Raw genomic sequence first — 18,387 nt, forward strand, 5'->3', positions numbered from 1 at the left:
TGCTCCCTGCCCCTCTCAGGCCTTCCCCTCCAGAAACAGCCATCCCCAGATGTGCACCCTACCTCCCTCCCACATCGGAGACAACAGCCCCTCTCTCTCCGCTTACTAGCAGCCACTGGGCCATCCTCCAGCCAGGCGTGAAGGGGCGGGAGTGCTGGCACTCTGGGCACATTTTCTAGGGCTGGGAGGTAGCCGCACCCTCAGCGGGGAGAGGAAGAAGCAGCTGCTGCCCCATGTACAGGGCTGCCTTCCTTTATTCTGCTCCCTAAAACAGCCAAAACAGAGACAGAGGACACCTCACCCTGAACTACAGGGCTCTCCTCACGGCTCTGTCCAGCAAAGGGCTCCCCAGCCCTCTCCAGGAGGGCGCAGGGCAGCACCACACACACCCTGATGACAGGGCTGCCAGTGTGGCCAGCCTGCCAGGGAGGCACGAAGCAGCCAAGGCAGATACCCAAATGCCAGCCACAGGGGCAGCACAGGGCTCCAGCAAAAAGGCTCCCCCTCTCCCGCCAAGGCCAGCCTTGCCACACAGACCCTGACTACAGGGCTGGCCCATAAAAAGCACACTGGCTTTGGGGCACTACTGGCGCACAGGCCTGAACCCTTCTTACAGGCAGGTCGAGGGGCTGTCGGCACAAAAGTGCTCCCTGACTCTCCCAAAAGCACAAGCCTCCGGAAGTAGATGCCCTCCTTACAGGGCTCTTGCACTCTCTGGCCTAGACTGCCAATGGAGCACGAAGCCCCATAGGCACAGACCTGGACCCAGATTCTTGGTGGGGCACAAGGCCCCGAGTCCCGGGGGCCTCAGCAGAAGACACTGCTGGGTGACACTCACCCTGGGGACAGGGCCGTCACTCTCGCTAGCCAGCCCACTATAGAGCACCCTGGCTAGAGGCCAGAGGAGCGGACAGCCCAGCCCTGCATACAGGGAGGGCGCCCCACTCAAGGCGACAAAAAAGGCGCTCGAGAGTGCCAGTGAGGCTCATGCATGACCTGAACCCTCCTTACAGGCAGGTCACCGTGCCCAGAGTGCCTTTCCTCCCCTGCCTCCTGTGCTCCCTTCCCTGGGACTTGCGCCTGCTGCTGGGGGAAGAGATACAGCACAGGTTTAGGATTCGGAGGAGCCAAGCAAAACCTTCTACCCAGTCTCCTGGATGAATTAACCGCCCTCCTCTGCTTCGCAAGTGCTCTAGCTTGGCTGGGACTCTAGGCATATTTTCTAGGGCTTGCAGGTGGCAGCACTGTGAGCAGGAACAGGAGGGAGAAGCATCTCTGCGGAGATCTTTGCTCGTAGGGTGGCTTCATTTTCCTTTGCTATGTAATTTTTTTTTTCCCTAAGGATTGTGTTTTTCTTTTTTTTTTTCTCGTGGTTCTATTAAGATATAGAATATTTAGTTATCATATGCATTGTATAAGTCTTATTCCAATAACCTTTCCTGTTTAAAGAATTGTTTAAAATTTAAAAATCTTTGTTCCAAAGGCTTGTTTATGTGAGTTACTGTCTCAGTCATTCTGCCTGTGCCTGTCATCGCATTTTCTTTTTATAAGCTGTTCCAAACCTGCATTCATGACTCTCCATTGTCTTCTATAGCAGCTTTTCATGTAGAGCCAAAGCCATTCCTAAAACAAAAAGGTTTTTTTTATTATTTCCCGCTAAAATAGTTATTCTTTGCTTCTACTTTGGCACACTGTTGCACAGGATTGTTTGCTCACTATGATGTAGACTCTCTCCACTTTCTAGCCCTTTCTTAGCTTTTCCCACCTAATCTCTAACTCGTCAGTTGTGCCTTTCCCTGGTCCGCTTGTAGTGAGTCAGTTTGCCTTCCCTGTGGACTCCCTGGGGACAAAATGAGCCTTTTTAAAGGCCCTTTTAGGCTTTGTTAAGACCACTTCAGATTTTCCCACTAAATTCTTACTCTCCTTGCCACAGTAGCCATTCTGGTACCTCAGCTGTGTCTCGTTGCTGCGTGTTAGCTTTTTCCTTTCTCTCCTTTTCAAGAGCTAATTTGCTGCTTCCCAAATCAGACTTCTTTCCTGCTCGCTGTTGCCATATATGTAATCTCAGGTAGCTCAACATTTTTCCACAAATCTCTGAGCTGGTTTTACCTCAGCATTTCCCTCCTAAAATCCTCTGCTGTCCACTCCAGGAACCCTGTCCTTTTCCACCTAAGCCCCGCTGTTACCATTTCTAAAGCATTTCTATCCACCTAGCCAAGACCCTTCACTGCCCATATGAGGGTATACCTCTTTTTTCTTCTGAAATCCTTGAAATGCCACATCTAGGATACCTCAGCATTTCCCACCAAAACTTTCTGCTGTCCCCTCAGACAAACCTTGGCACTTCCCATCTGAGACTTGACCACCTTCCCCCTGAATTAACTCAAGTTTTACTACCCAAAACTATTCATTCTACTTTCTGAGACATATTAGCACTTCTAACCAAATCCTACACTCTTCCCTCTGAGGTAGCTCTGTTTCCCACTCATACATGTGCACTGCTCTCTTCAGACATTTGGGGGTGGTTCCTGCACTCGCAATTTCACTATCACCTTGAGGCACCTCAGCACTTCCTACCCACGCCCCCTTAAAATAGCTGAGTGCCCTCCACCCCCAAGAACCTCCAGTGTTCCCTCTGAGATACCTCAGCTTTTCTCCCCCCAAATGGTCTGGCACCGTGATGTACCTCAGCAGTTCCTGCCAAAAATCTCTATCGCCCAGCTCAGACGTACTCGGTTAGGTCGTGTTCCGTGCACCCCCCCCCCCGTCCCATCCCCTCTGAGGAAAATCTGTGACAAACCTCACCCGAGACCTCCACTGTCGCAGCTGAGGTACCTCAGCGTTTCCCGCTCACAGGCCTCCTCTGCCTGGCGCAGACACCTGAGCGCAGCCCCGCCCCCCTGAGGTGAACCAGCGCTTCTCGCCCACCGCTCCGCACAGCCTCCTGCTGGCACCTTCTGCGCCCCGCCGGCCCCGCGGAGTTACCGCCGCGTTTGCCACCCAAATTCTCCACCGTCTCCCCTGACGTGTCTCGGCATTTCTTTCCCAAGCCCTCCGAAGTACCTCAGCGTTTCCCAGAAAACAACCTCTGCTCTCCCCAGAGATAGGCGTCAGCTCTTCTGCCATCGCTGAGGTACCTCAGCCTCTCCCAGCCAAAGAAAGCCCCCTGCTGTTCGCTCGGAGGTACACCACGCTTTCCCGCCAAAGGCCTGGGCCCCGCCCCCTCCGAAGTACCTCGGCGCTTCTGAGGTACCTGAGCGCTCTCCTCTCCTGAGGTAACTCGATGTTTCTGTCTGACAACTCAGCACTTTCTGCCCAAATACCTCCTCCATCCCCCCTGAGAAACCTCAGACAAAGGGGTATTGCGGACTTACTGAATTTTGATTACTAGAACATCAATTAAATACTGTCTGTGGCACTGCAAAATGAACACCTGCTGAGGTACCTCAGCATGTCCTGCGCTGCTGTACCTCAGAGGCATGTTAGAACATCATCTATATAAAATACAGTTGAGATGTCTGTAATTGCCAGTAAGACAAACTAACTCTAAAACTTGTCTGGATCCCCTGTAAAAGCAGCCCTATCAGGACTGTTTTTCCAAATTGCCAGCTCACCTACTGAGCAGTCATGGCTGATCGGAAGTAGATCATACCCAGAGAATCGTCACAAATTCTGAGAAGCACTGGAAGAAAATGTTCCATCGGAGAAACTTTATCCATAAATTACTCTGCAAGAAAATAAGCTTGTGGATATCCCCCCGCCCTTCTATTATGAAACAGCAAATCTCCTGAAAGAAAAAAAAAAAAAAGGTATGGGATTGAGTAGGTGCCTTTGATACATAATATCAACACTTCTGATGGCAAGGAGATCAAGCAGCCAATTTACAGAGATCAAGATGCCAATTACATTCTTTGAGGGTTCAGGATGTAAAATATTAGAAGTAGATACTAATGTTCTTGGTCTAACCCATTTTCTGTAACATAGTGACAAGAGGAATACTGAACTTACACAGACAGAAACAAACTAGGTGAGTTCGCTCAGTGTAACATATAGAAAAACTCCTACAGATACAGTGAGTCTGACATTTTACTCACCTGTTTGTGTGGAAATTCCTAGTATTTATGCTTAGCCTAAGTATGAGCTTTCTGCTGAAAAATAAATCAACCATTAGGACCACTGAATCTTCCCATGCCAGTGTGAAACATTTAGAAGGATTTGGATCTCCCGTCCATAACTGGACAGGAGATAACTGGATCTCCAGTCCACAACTGATTCCAAAGACAACTCCATCCTTAGCTGCAAGCAGACTAGGAATTGCAACTGGTCACTGCCAAGCTTGCTTGCCTAACTCCCTCGTAACTTGGCCTTTTATTTTCAGCTGAATGTCAGTGAATATGTGACTGAAGTATACATTTTGATTTGTCAGACACTAAGAAGCACTATAGTTGTAAAGACTTCTCAGCCAGTTTTTCTATCTCTCAAACAGAAATGTCCAGGAAACACAGTATTTGAAAAATCTGGAAAATACATCAATATATAAATACTGCCTTTCTTCAAAAGGAGATGAGCTGGTGCAAATTTATTTAGATTATACGTTAACTAAATGGAGCTCAGAACATGAAACACTTTATCTGTGAAAACATTTTAATTCAGAACAAGTAACTGTAATTGGTGAACTTGTCTTCTGAACATGCTTCAGATAGGACTGTACCATCTGGAATTATCAGCAATTTGATGAAATGCCGAATTTCCAGTTTTGAATTCACTGATATTAGTGGAATCTATTTGATACATTCTTTATTTTGCATTCATGACTAACATCACAATGTATTTTTTGCAGAACAAAAATTAAAAATTGCCTAACAAAACCACCTAGCTATTTCTATTTTTGGTATTCTTTTTTTATAATTAAGAAGCATCTAGGAATATCTGCCCCTGTACTTGGCACTGGTAAGGCCGCACCTTGAATACTGTGTTCAGTTTTGGGCCCCTCACTACAAGAAGGACGTTGAGGTGCTGGAGCGTGTCCAGAGAAGGGCAATGAGGCTGGTGAGGGGTCTGGAGAACAAGTCTTATGAGGAGCGGCTGAGGGAGCTGGGGTTGTTTAGCCTGGAGAAAAGGAGGCTGAGGGGAGACCACATCGCTCTCTACAACTCCCTGACAGGAGGTTGTAGCGAGGTGGGTGTCGGTCTCTTCTCCCAAGTAACTAGCGATAGGACGAGAGGAAATGGCCTCAAGTTGCGCCAGGGGAGGTTTAGATTGGACGTGAGGAAAAATGTCTTTACTGAAAGAGTGGTTAAACATTGGAACAGGCTGCCCAGGGAAGTGGTTGAGTCACCATCCCTGGACGTATTGAAAAGACGTGTAGATGAGGCGCTTAGGGACATGGTTTAGTGGGCATGGTGGTGTTGGGTCGACGGTTGGACTCGATGATCTTAGAGGTCTTTTCCAACCTTAATGATTCTATGATTCTATCTAGCTGAGTAATCACTGCATTACGTAAACAAACTCTTTTGCAACATGGTAAGTGTTTTGTTAATATTATTCCTGATCCTGGTCAGCTTCATGAAGGACACCAGCCCCAAAAAACATGGTTTATTAAATACATAATACAAATATACAAATAAATAAAAATCACAGAGTAGTTTTACTATATTGCGTAACAACAGATGACAAGGAAGGAATTGAGTGAAGATTACATGCATGTGGCAATAAAGTAATAAATCAAAGGAAGAGCATGCTTTTTATTTGTTTCAGTAATTGTCTGTCAAGCACCTTTGTTTTTCTTATTTGTGTACAAGTTACTAAGAGTAAGTGCAATAGAAATAAATTTTTAAAAGATAGAAAAAGAGATAAGCACTCAAATAATGTAGTTGCAAAATTTCTGCTTTACCTTCATACTTCAAATTTACTCAATCTTCTGGCTAGCTTTGATCTTTTAAATTTGACATTACTATGGCTATGTGAACCACTAAAAAATATTCTACTGCTTGATCATTATCCCCCTAAATACTCTAATATTGCTCTCCTCTGCTCTTGTATATTATCTTTTCCCAAATAGTTTATTAGGTAGCTTAAAGTTAGTTTGTCCACAAATTAGGGCTTTATATGTCAATGACACATACATCACAATGTCACAGTCTAACAACTAACGCTCCTAGATTACCTTCTCGTTCACAATTACTGCTTCTCTTTCATCTTTTACCAGTAGCCAGATCTCCCCTTGCTACCATGGGCATTGTCTTGTTCCAGTGTTTGATGTTCTAGCATCACAAGTCCAGTGTTTTTCTCTATGGAAATAATTGCCCTTTCACTGTGTCATTTCTCTCAATCTTCTTAAATCAGTGTTTTCACCAGCCTGTTTGTCACAAAGGCTGACTTGTGCCTTGTCAGTAATTCCTCTTATTCCCAGACAATCCAATCAGTTCTCTCTGGCACTACAGTAACTGATTCCCTGATGACAGTGTGACCTCTGATCTGATATCATTTGTACTTATCATTTGTACTTACCATTTGTACTTTCCCACTCTTGTATTGAGCTCTTCAAAGTACAATGAGATTCCTACCGCATTGCCAGAAAGAAAAGATATAAATATCAGTACTACTATTAAGTTAAGGTACTCTGAGTTCTAGAGAATGGAAAGATGAGAAATCACATCAGAAGCACCAGTTGCCTGAATGAATAAGATGTAGGTTGAAGGTAAGGAAGTGAGTTTGAGGAAATGGCTCCACCTATAAACTTTTTCATCTGTAACTGAAACTCCTTCCTCTACTCTGACACTGAGCAAACAGGATGGTTTTTAGCCTAAGAAGGCTAAAAAACAGGGACACACAGTTGCCTTACCCTTCTGTGTGTCCACGTAGCCATTTTGTATATACATGTGTCGTGGTTTAACCTCAGTTGGCAACTGAGCACCACACAGCCGCTTGCTCACTCCCCCCCACCTGGTGGGATGGGGGAGAGAATTGGAAGAGCACAAGTTAGAAAGACTCGTGGGTTGAGATAAAAACAGTTTAATAATTGAAATAAAATGATAATAATAATAATATGATAATAATAATAATACACAAAGCAAGTGATGCACAGTACAATTGCTCACCACCCGCCAACCGATGCCCAGCCAGTCCCCAAGCAGCGGCCCCCCCGGCCAGCTTTCCCCAGTTTATGTACTGAGCATGACGTCCCATGGTATGGAATGTCCCTTGGGCCAGTTTGGCTGTGCCCCCTCCCAGCTTCTTGTGCACCTCCAGCCTTCTCAGTCGGTAGAGCATGGAAAACTAAAAAGTCCTTGACTAGTGTAAGCATTACCTAGCAACAACTAAAACATCGGTGCGTTATCAACTTTGTTCTCATCCTAAATCCAAAACACAGCACTGTACCAGCTACTAGGAAGGAAATTAATTCTATCCCTGCCAAAACCAGGACAACATGATTTCAGCTTTGTGGGAATAAGGAGCTAAATCATTTACAATAAACAGGCATTCCCAGATGAATAGAAAACAAATGACCATCTCTGGATTGTATTTCCTTTGAATATATTGAATTACCTGAGTAAGCAAATCCAGTTAAGGAAATTACAGGCCCTCTCTTACTGTTACCAGAGAGGGCCAAGATTGTTTAAAGTTCTAGAGTGTCACTTTCTGGCCACAAGATGAAGGATGCCTTTCTCACCGATGGAATTAAGCTCTAATTATTTACCAAGAAGTTCATCACAGGGTGTGAAATCAGATGTCATGTTTCTCTAATGTTTTGCTAATATTTTGTTTCTCTACCCCAAATGTTTGGTTTCTTCTAGTGATCTGCTTTTGGAACACCTTCTTAGAATCATAGAATCATTAAGGTTGGAAGAGACCTCTAAGATCATCGAGTCCAACCGTCAACCCAACACCACCATGCCCACTAAACCATGTCCCTAAGAGCCTCATCTACACGTCTTTTCAATACTTCCAGGGATGGTGACTCAACCACTTCCCTGGGCAGCCTGTTCCAATGTTTAACCACTCCTTCAGTAAAGACATTTTTCCTCACGTCCAATCTAAACCTCCCCTGCCGCAACTTGAGGCCATTTCCTCTCGTCCTATTGCTAGCTACTTGGGAGAAGAGACCAACACCCACCTCCCTACAACCTCCTTTCAGGGAGTTGTAGAGAGCGATGAGGTCTCCCCTCAGCCTCCTCTTCTCCAGGCTAAACAGTCCCAGCTCCCTCAGCCGCTCCTCATAAGACTTGTTCTCCAGACCCCTCACCAGCCTCGTTGCCCTTCTCTGGACATGCTCTAACACCTCAACGTCCTTCTTGTAGTGAGGGGCCCAAAACTGAACACAGTATTCGAGGTGCGGCCTCACCAGGGCCGAGTACAGGGGCACGATCACTTCCCTACTCCTGCTGGCCACACTATTTCTGATACAGGCCAGGATGCCATTGGCCTTCTTGGCCGCCTGGGCACACTGCCGGCTCATGTTCAGCCGGCTGTCGACCAACACCCCCAGGTCCTTTTCTGCTGGGCAGCTTTCCAGCCACTCTTCCCCAAGCCTGTAGCGCTGCATGGGGTTGTTGTGGCCAAAATGCAGGACCCGGCACTTGGCCTTGTTGAACCTCATACAATTGGCCTGGGCCCATCAATCCAGCCTGTCCAGGTCCCTCTGCAGAGCCTTCCTACCCTTGAGCAGATCAACACTCCTGCACAACTTGGTGTCGTCTGCAAACTTACTGAGGGTGCACTCGATCCCCTCATCCAGATCATCAATAAAGATATTAAACAAGACCAGCCCCAGTACTGAGCCCTGGGGAACACTGCTCGTGACCCGCCACCAACTGGATTGAACTCCATTCACCACAACTCTCTGGGCCCGGCCGTCCAGCCAGTTTTTGACCCAGCGCACAGTACACCTGTCTAAGCCGTGAGCCGCCAGCTTCTCTAGGAGAATGCTGTGGGAGACGGTGTCAGAGGCCTTGCTGAAGTCCAGGTAGACCACATCCACAGCCTTTCCCTCATCCACTAGGCGGGTCACCTGGTCATAGAAGGAGATCAGGTTGGTCAAGCAGGACCTGCCTTTCATGAGTCCGTGCTGGCTGGGCCTGGTCCCCTGGTTGTCCCGCTCATGCCTTGTGAGCGCCCTCAAGATGAACCACTCCATAATCTTCCCCGGCACCGAGGTCAGGCTGACAGGCCTGTAGTTCCCCGGATCCTCCTTCCGGCCCTTCTTGTAGATGGGCGTCACATTGGCAAGCCTCCAGTCGTCCGGGACCTCCCCCGTTAACCAGGACTGCTGATAGATGATGGAGAGCGGCTTGGCGAGCACCTCCGCCAGCTCCCTCAGCACTCTCGGGTGGATCCCATCCGGCCCCATAGACTTGTGAGTGTCCAGGTGGCATAGCAGGTCATTGACTGCTTCCTCCTGGATTACGGGGGGTTCATCCTGCTCGCCGTCCCTGTCTTCCAGCTTGGGGGGCCGAGTACCCTGAGGATAACTGGTCTGCCTGTTAAAGACTGAGGCAAAGAAGGCATTGAGTACCTCAGCCTTTTCCTCATCCTCGGTGACAATGTTCCCCCCTGCATCCAATAAAGGATGGAGATTCTCCTTGGCTCTCTTCTTGTCATTAACATATTTGTAAAAACTTTTTTTGTTGTCTTTAACAACAGCGGCCAGATTGCGTTCTAGCTGGGCTTTTGCCCTTCTCATTTCCTCTCTGCATGACCTAACGAGATCCCTGTGCTCTTCTTGAGTTGCCCGCCCCTTCTTCCACGAGTGGTAAACTCTCCTTTTTTTCCTGAGTCCCAGCAAGAGCTCCCCGTTCAGCCAGGCCGGTCGTCTTCCCCGCCCGTTCTTCATATGGCGTACAGGGACAGCCTGCTCCTGCACCTTTAAGACTTCCCTCTTGAAGAATGTCCAGCCTTCCTGGACCCCTTTGCCCTTCAGGACCGTCTCCCAAGGGACTCTCTCAACCAGCGTCCTGAACAGGCCAAAGTCCGCCCTCCGGAAGTCCATGGCTGCGGTTTTGCTGCCCCCCCTCCTTACTTCACCAAGAATGGAGAATTCTATCATTTCATGGTCGCTAAGCCCAAGACGGCCTCTGACCACCACATCTCCCACCAGTCCTTCTCTGTTTGTAAACAGCAGGTCGAGCGAGGCACCTCCCCTGGTAGGCTCACTTACCAGCTGTGTCAGGAAGTTGCCTTCCACACACTCCAGGAACCTCCTAGACTGCTTCCTCTCTGCCGTGTTGTATTTCCAGCAGACGTCCGGGAAGTTGAAGTCCCCCATGAGAACAAGGGCTAGCGATTGAGAGACTTCTGCCAGCCACTTGTAGAACGCTTCATCCGCCCCTTCATCCTGGTTGGGTGGTCTATAACAGACTCCCAGCAGGATATCTGCCTCGTTGGCCTTCCCCCTCATCCTTACCCATAAACACTCAACCGTACCATCATCACAATCCTTGAGCTCTAGACAATCGAAACGCTCCCTAACATACAGGGCCACCCCACTGCCTTTCCTTCCTCGCCTGTCCCTTGTGAAGAGTCTACAGCCATCCATTGCAGCACTCCAATCTTTCTCACTTCTTTCTCTTCTTGCCCCAAAAGAAAACAGGACAAAGCAAAGTGGTCTAGCTTCTAATATCCAGCAAAGTATGATCTTGGATAGGGGCAGTACACATTGGTTTGCAATGAACACATTGCTTCTGAGCAGAAGGGACTGAACTTCTAGTGAAGTTCTGCTTCCTTTTCCACACTGTCTCAGAATTAAGTTTCTGATGGCAGTATGCTATCTTATATGGAGGGTTTCATCCGTAAAATAAGGTAATGATAGAAGGTAGTACTTACATCCATAAAGAAGACAAAGTCCTAGAATATCTACATTCACAATAACAGCTTGATAGAAAACAGAATCTGAAGAAAAAGGAGATGGCCCGGAAGTATGAAACCTCCCAGCTGTAGACTTACTGCATACAGATGGTAAATGAGGATAAATCTGTTTGATTGTAACTTTTGCTAGCACATGACCTTTTTCCTTAGCTTAATCAATAAAGCAACCAATACTTCTCCAGTTTTCTCTGAATCCATCTTGAACAGTAAAAACAATTTATCTATTGCATACCTCCAAAATTCAGAAAGCAAACCTCAGATACTGACTGACAAATGGGATTTTGAGGTATTTTGATTAATCTAAGCAATAAGAGAAATAAGATTATTAAGGGATATACAACATTTCCTGAAATAAACTGAAATCCAATCTGAATATACTGGATGATGTGTCTCGTAGCACGCTCATTTTTTTTTTGGTGAGAGGCACCCACTAATTATCATCATTAAAATACAACATGGAATGCAGACACTACATTCCTTTTTTCAGTAAAAATGCTTTGTGCTTTAGAGTGCCATATTGTGATTGAAATTAACCTTCTGAGTAGCAATAGTAAACCACTTCTGAAACAGATTAATTTATTTTTATTGTTGGCTAAGATGCCTATATGTCTCTCAGGAAAATTCTGCACAGAAATAAGAGTAAATACACCGTGCAGCACATGTATTATGTCTGTCTCTCAGGCAATGTCAAACCTATTGCATATATATTAGTAAGATGACTGATACGTCTCTGAGTGTGTACAATAACTCAGAGCATCCCTTCTGTATGTGACTTAGTGTACACAAGCAGATCAGGCAGAGAGTTCCTGTGCAGTAGCCATTGCTTCAGGAGTTTTGGGTGTTAGGATGTCTCGGGGGAATCAGCACTCAGGAACTACTGCTCTGAGAAAATACAAAGGCCAAAGACTCATCTAGCTGAATATCCTGCCTGCAGCAATAGCTGTTGGTGCTTGTCTAAAGGAAAAACATAATTAACAACGCTAGCGTAGGTGCTCCTAGCCTGCAGCAATCTGTGGCTCAGGAACTTTCTGAGGCAGTGACGTTGTCTTTACAGTTAATAAAAACTTCTGGTATCCAAAACGTTCTGTGGAAAGGAGTTCCATAGCTCGATAGTATGTGTTGTGTGAAGGAACATCTTTCTCTTTTTTTCATTTTGACCTGCCTCATGAAGGTTTTAATGTTTTAATGTCATTGTTTTAATGCCTCTTGTTATTGCCAAGTGTTGGTTCTTATTCATATCCCTCATAAATCTCTCTGACAGTACATCTGGGTTGTCTTTTTGCAGACTGAAGAAGGCTGTCTATTTAGTACAGAATCTTCCCTACACTTGTTACAGTTCCACTATATCCTCTCTGACATACGGTATTCAAGATGCAGAAGCACAGTCGATTTATTCTGCAGCATAGTATTTTTTCTGTTTTGTTCTCTGTTTATTTTTTTCTCTTTTTCTTTCTCTTTCTGTCTTTGTCTTTCTCTTTTTCCTTTTTTGGATTCTTACCAAGTGCTCAGCTAATGTTTTTATAGACCTATTTGTTATAATCCTAAGGTGTCTTTCAAGATTTGTAGTAAACAGGTCAGAATCTATTACAGTATCTGTAAAGTTAGGGCTGTTTTGTCTCATACGTATGCTTTTACAAATTTTGATTCTGAAACTTTCCTGCCTTTTTGTCACCCAGCCACTCAGTCTCTCAATGTTCTTCTGCAATTTTTCACAGTCACCCATATCTTTACTACCCTCATTAGTGTAATAGCCAGCAAATTTTGCCACCTCATTGTTTTTCAGATCACTTGTGACAATAGGTAAGCCCAAGTTTTCATATATTGTCCATCTAATGCTTCAGGCTGAGAAGTGTCACAGGCAGGTTAAGCAGTTCAGCTTTTCGACATATTCAAAATCCACTTTTAAAAATGAATCAGCAAATAGACCAGAGATCAGGATTCAGAAGCTCTCACAGAGTTTCAGGACACATGGTTCGGGACTAAAGTAATAATAATATGGATTACTTTTTACTGGCTTAAATAAGGGGAGACTGGATATTGGCACTGTTGATCCCATTTGCACTGTACCTCTCCCTTTGCCTGGTCAAAACGGAGGTAATTTATGTAACAAATGGCCACTTAGTGCTATAGGGAGAAAGGTTTTGTTTTACTTTCTTTCTGAGGCACTGTAGTGGCGTTGCTTTTCATCTTTTTGTACAGTTCATCAAACAAAAAGAAGTATTTTCCAGTTTGTGATGTGGAGAGTGAATGTTTTTCTAGTCCTTCTGGACGAAACATGAATCGCATGATTGTCTGAGATTGCAGGAGACTGGATTTGATGAGCCATGTCTCTTCCACATCTCTGTTCCTTGGTTCTCAAAGAGCCTTGTATCTACAACAACAAATTACTACTAAAAAAACAAGATAGGATTAAGTCAAACAAACAAGAAAGAAAAGGAAAGGAACATGGCATGATAAGAGAACAGAGGGCATATAAAACTCCTGGGACAGATGGAGGGGCAGTGTGAAACACAAATTCGCTGGATGGGAAAAGGGAGGGAAAGCAGAGGCAAGGAATTTTAGGAAGTCCTGTGTAATATATTCATTCTAACTTCTCTTTCCACTTTCTTTAGATTATTGTGGTGTACTGGGTACAACTTGTGTATGTGATGTGAAATGTGCTTGCTTGTTCTCTTTCTGATGACTATTATTTCAGAATAATCATTGAATTAGTGCTCTCAACTGTGTGTGTTTCCATGTGTGTCTTACTGCTGACATTGTGAGAAGATGACTCCATCTACAAGATCTTCAATTTTGTCTGAAGACACTGAGCTCACAGGCACCATAATTTCTCTCAGGAATGAATTCCATATTTCATCAGGTGGGTTTCCAAAAAGACTACCTTCTACAGACATAAGTTTTATTTGCGAGGTTTGCAATTCACTTGTAGCTCTCATGAGGGACAGTGTGATGCAGATCTTACCTATCAGTGAGGAATCAGTAACAAGATTTGAGCACTAAGGCAATATGCTTTCAGTAGCCATTTTTGCTAGGCAGAAAAACTTCTGTTTTCTGAGATATTTTCATTTTTTGTAAGGTTTTTTTTTTGGTTTGTTTTTTTTTTCAGGTACGGAGAATTATAATTGAGCCAAAGGTCAAATGTACATTGGTTTCCTGTGGTTAAGTCTGAATGCAATGGAAAGATCATTGTGTTCCAGCCAAACAGATGAAAAAAAATCAGCGTATTTTGTGGAAGGAACTCCCTGAGTACCAAAAGAAATGTGAAGGCCAAATGAGTATGTGTAAAATTCTTGAGGACATAATGATTTCCCGAAAGCTATTCAACAATGCCACTTTCTCACCTGCTGGTCTCCTGAACCTTCTTGTTATCTTAGGTTAGACTGCCTTCTTCGGATACTTCAAAGAAGTGCCTTTTTATGGTTTTCCATGCAAACCAGGTTTTGTTTCAAAGGCATTTTTTAGAATTTTGTTATTCTGTTCCTTAACGTTGGTGTTTTGGGAAAAAAAACAAAACCCAACCCCAACTAGTTCTTCCTCATGACTGAGAGGAGGTAAAACTTTCAGTGCCAGGAGCTTGTGTATTGCCCCTTAACTCTGAAATACCTTAGCTCTTGGGTCTTGGCATTTCACATCCTACAGCCCATTTATGCTGATGCTAGCATTCATTGGGCTACACAGTGAAATGTGGGATCTGGGACTGATCTGGTTAAAAACTAACCTGGGGGAGGGTGGTGGTGGTTTAATTTTCACTGGATTTCCCTACCCTGCCTCACCCGTGTCTGCATGAACACTAGCGCTGGCACAAGGAACAGAACAGAAAATGAGAACTGGGGGAAGGGCAAAACCATCTTTTTTGCAGGCAGTGCCAGTTTATGCTGCATTGAAGTTATGAAACGACAATGTAAGAAATACAAACTGAGATGTCAAGTGTGCAGAAATCTACAGCAAAACATCTGAATACAGGCAGAAAGAGCTTTTAGATTCAATTATTACATAAGTGGATTAAAAATTACATTCTTTAATTTCTTCACGGATTTAATGCCTAATGCCTGTCGTATATTGACACGTTAATGAGCGCCTGTCTACCCAAAACATTATTGCAAGCACAGAAAGAATGCTGTGCTGTGCAGCCAAAATGAGACGGATTGGTTGGGAGCATGCATCAGGATGGAAAGAAAGGCCTTCCAGGTCCTGGAGACAGTCGGTAAAGTGCTCTGATAGCCACAAAAACTTCACACAAGGTTGTGGGAGACATGCCTGAACCACAAGAATTTATGATAATCAGGTAAACAACCAGTTTACTAAAGCTTGTTCTTTTTCTTATATTGAGGTCATTATAGGGAAGCCACACTCAGTTTTACAGAGCATATTACTCTCTCCAAAGGTGACTCCCTACAAACTCCGATATGCTGATTTCAGCCATGCAGACATTTGAAATTTCTGAGCTATTTATACATACCAGAATAAATCACATTTATAGATGCAGCTTGGATGCAGTTGGTTTGGCAACTAACCAAATTATGCTTATATTGGTATAATTTAAAATATTGGACTGAAATCGTAACTAGAAAAGCAATGTAATAGACTCTAATAAAAGAACTGATGAATTGTACAAACTCTTAGAATAACTGGAGGTGAACCAGTCTGTCCATCAGCGAAGGGATTTGGATTGCTATTGATGAAATTGGCTGTGGGCAGCTCAATCATCAGAAAATTACTGGCTATATTTGGAAGAATAAAGTAAAAGAAGAATATGGGACTATAAGATAAAGTTGTGTATTTTTCTGTATTTAAAAATATATTTTGGGGAAAAAGTCTTTTATCCTTAGAAGTCATATTGTTTCTTTTCATCTACTTCTAAACTGCCCAACCCTTTAGACAAAGAAAGAACTAAGGAATTTGTGTAATTTAACTCTGTACAATAATTTGAAGCTTTGAAATGAGTAAAACGTTCTGTACTGTAGCTATTTTAATCTTGTTTCAGAACTACATATCTGGGCTGTGCAAGCTACAATATTGATTCATCTGGGTGGAAAGAAATACGACGAGCAGTAGGGATACAGAAAATTGTGTTGATCAGATTTCCTCTCCCTCCCACTGCTCCTGACCATGAATACCTTAACCTCCAATAGTTCAGTTGATGAGTGAAAAAAAGGGCTCTGAGACGGGAGCAGTAGTTTCAAAACTGTTACAAATCGAAGCCCATAGTTTCCCCTTAAAACTAGACTAAATATAAGGAACAAAATGCATGTATAATGGTACGGGGGAACCACGGTCATCATCACCAGGTACAATGAATATCCCACCTACCCTATGAGCATCCAAGTATCCTTGGACAAAGTCTTCACTACAAATTGACATACAGGCATATTAATATGGATGCGTCACCAAGGATTGTCTAATACAAGAGAAGCGCTGGTAGTTGTAATTTTTTCCTGACCTTGTTTAGCAAGGGATGTAATAAGTCAGTCTCTTTCTATTCTATTTCTATTCAATGGGTGGCATCGACATGAAGCTTGAGGCTACTTCACGTAACAGCAAAAAATTGGCTTTCTGAAGGGATTCTTTTGAGTCTCCAAATGGAACCAACCATTCAAAGAAAGTTTTAAGGTGATTTGTTCAATTCCCTGGAGTAATTATTCTCACATGTTAGAGCGACAATTCAGATGTCAGCATTCTAACATGGCTGGTCTTTTTAGAAGACACATTCAGCTCATGTACTTACCTATTTTTGTAGGTCAAAATGAAAGCAATTTGGGGGACTATAATGGAAATTTTCTTTCTTTCATCAATTTAAAAAGTGAAGTATTGTGAGGAGTGATGTGAAGTGCCAGCCTTTCGCTCTGGGTCACTTGGAGCAAGTCTACATTAGAAACTTGAAGCAAGGCAAAGGCACATAGGGATGTGATTTCTTGATATCACTATGCTGGCAAAAAGCCCTAATGTAATTGCAGGTTTGTGTGTTTAAAATGCTTTTTCCAGTGTCATTATTCTGGTACTCATAAAATCCATACGTTCTCTCTCTCTTTCTTCTTTCTCTCTCTTTACAGGAGAAGGACTGGTGCAGACCTGAGCTGAAGAGTTGACCAGCTGTACGACTGCACCCACATCATACGAAGGAGGAGTACAGGCTGTTCTGACCAGTGCTAATGAAAAGGCTAAGTCAGCACTAATGGTACTCCCATCACCTCTTGGCCCAAAACAGGGAAGAGTGTCATCAGCAGAAGAAATGATCTTCTGAAGGCTCTCTCTGACCCCACGGCAGGATATTAGGTAAGAAGAAAAAAAGCACTTTTGTAATCCATTCAATACTATACCTCTGAATGTGTAAACAGATTTCCCAGAAGTTTTATCACCTCATGGCACCTGGGGACCACATTTAGAGCTGTGAGGAGCAATTTGCCACTACGAACTGTCTGCAGCTTCAGTTAGTAATGCTACGGCTGGGTGAAAGCTAAATTGCACAGTAATAAGCAAGGGAAGAGGATATGGCAATTGAAACCATCAGGACACTGTGACAACTCACTTTCAGATTCTATTTTTTTACACCTTTAAAACAGTATTTCCAGGGTGTTCTTTTTCTTGCTTATTATTTTATATTAAAAATAATTCTTAACTGACACAAGAATCCCAAGGAAGATCTAAGTAGCTGATTATACTGATGAAACACTGAAATTGGTTACACACAGAATACTGTCAAATTACCTAAATAAACCAACCTGAAATTTAAGAAAAAATGTTTTTAGAAGTATATTTTTCAAATTTACTGTTCCCTCTGTTAATTAAAGTGCACTGTTCTTATACTACCTATAATCTCTGATATCACTGTGTATAGTCACTAGAATATGAAAGCATAAGATATATAAATTATAAATGTCACAATAGTATTTGTTTTCATATTTCAAATATATTAGGAAACATGACTTCCTTTCTTATTCATGCCTTTTCCTCTAAAGGCATAAAAAGCAGCATACGGAAATCTCCAAGCGATTTCCCACCTTCAAGTTCAGGATGAAACTATGTTTTTCAACAGATTCCTCTATTGCATCCAAAGAAATTCAATAAAACATTGTAATAATCATTTGAATGGTGTCATTTTAGCTTTAAAAGTATGATGGGAACAATTACAGATGCCTGTCTTAGCAACAGGAATAGAAAAAATAAATGCAGCAAACAACACCTCCAGAGAGCTTCATCAAAGAAACTGCAGGCAGAAAGCAGGCCTACAATCACTTTTAGCCCTGCCTTGACAGATGACGTTGGATTCCAGTCCCAGCAGTGGCATTTCTTAACTGCTCAGACCTTGAAAACAAGCGTTAGAACTACTGTGATTTAAGTGTTCCTCTATGAAACGACTTTTCCTAGAACATCTTTGTGCTTGTGCTGCTACTTTGCAGATTACTTAAAAATGCCCTGGCTGAACGGATGATGATGTTTACTATGCATCATGCCTTTCACTATCCTCACTCTAAGAGAAATGCTATCTTACACGTTAAAGGCTAAGCTGCAGTGTTCAGACGAAAT

This window comes from Aptenodytes patagonicus, chromosome 4, assembly GCF_965638725.1.
Source record: "Aptenodytes patagonicus chromosome 4, bAptPat1.pri.cur, whole genome shotgun sequence".
NCBI lineage: Eukaryota > Metazoa > Chordata > Aves > Sphenisciformes > Spheniscidae > Aptenodytes > Aptenodytes patagonicus.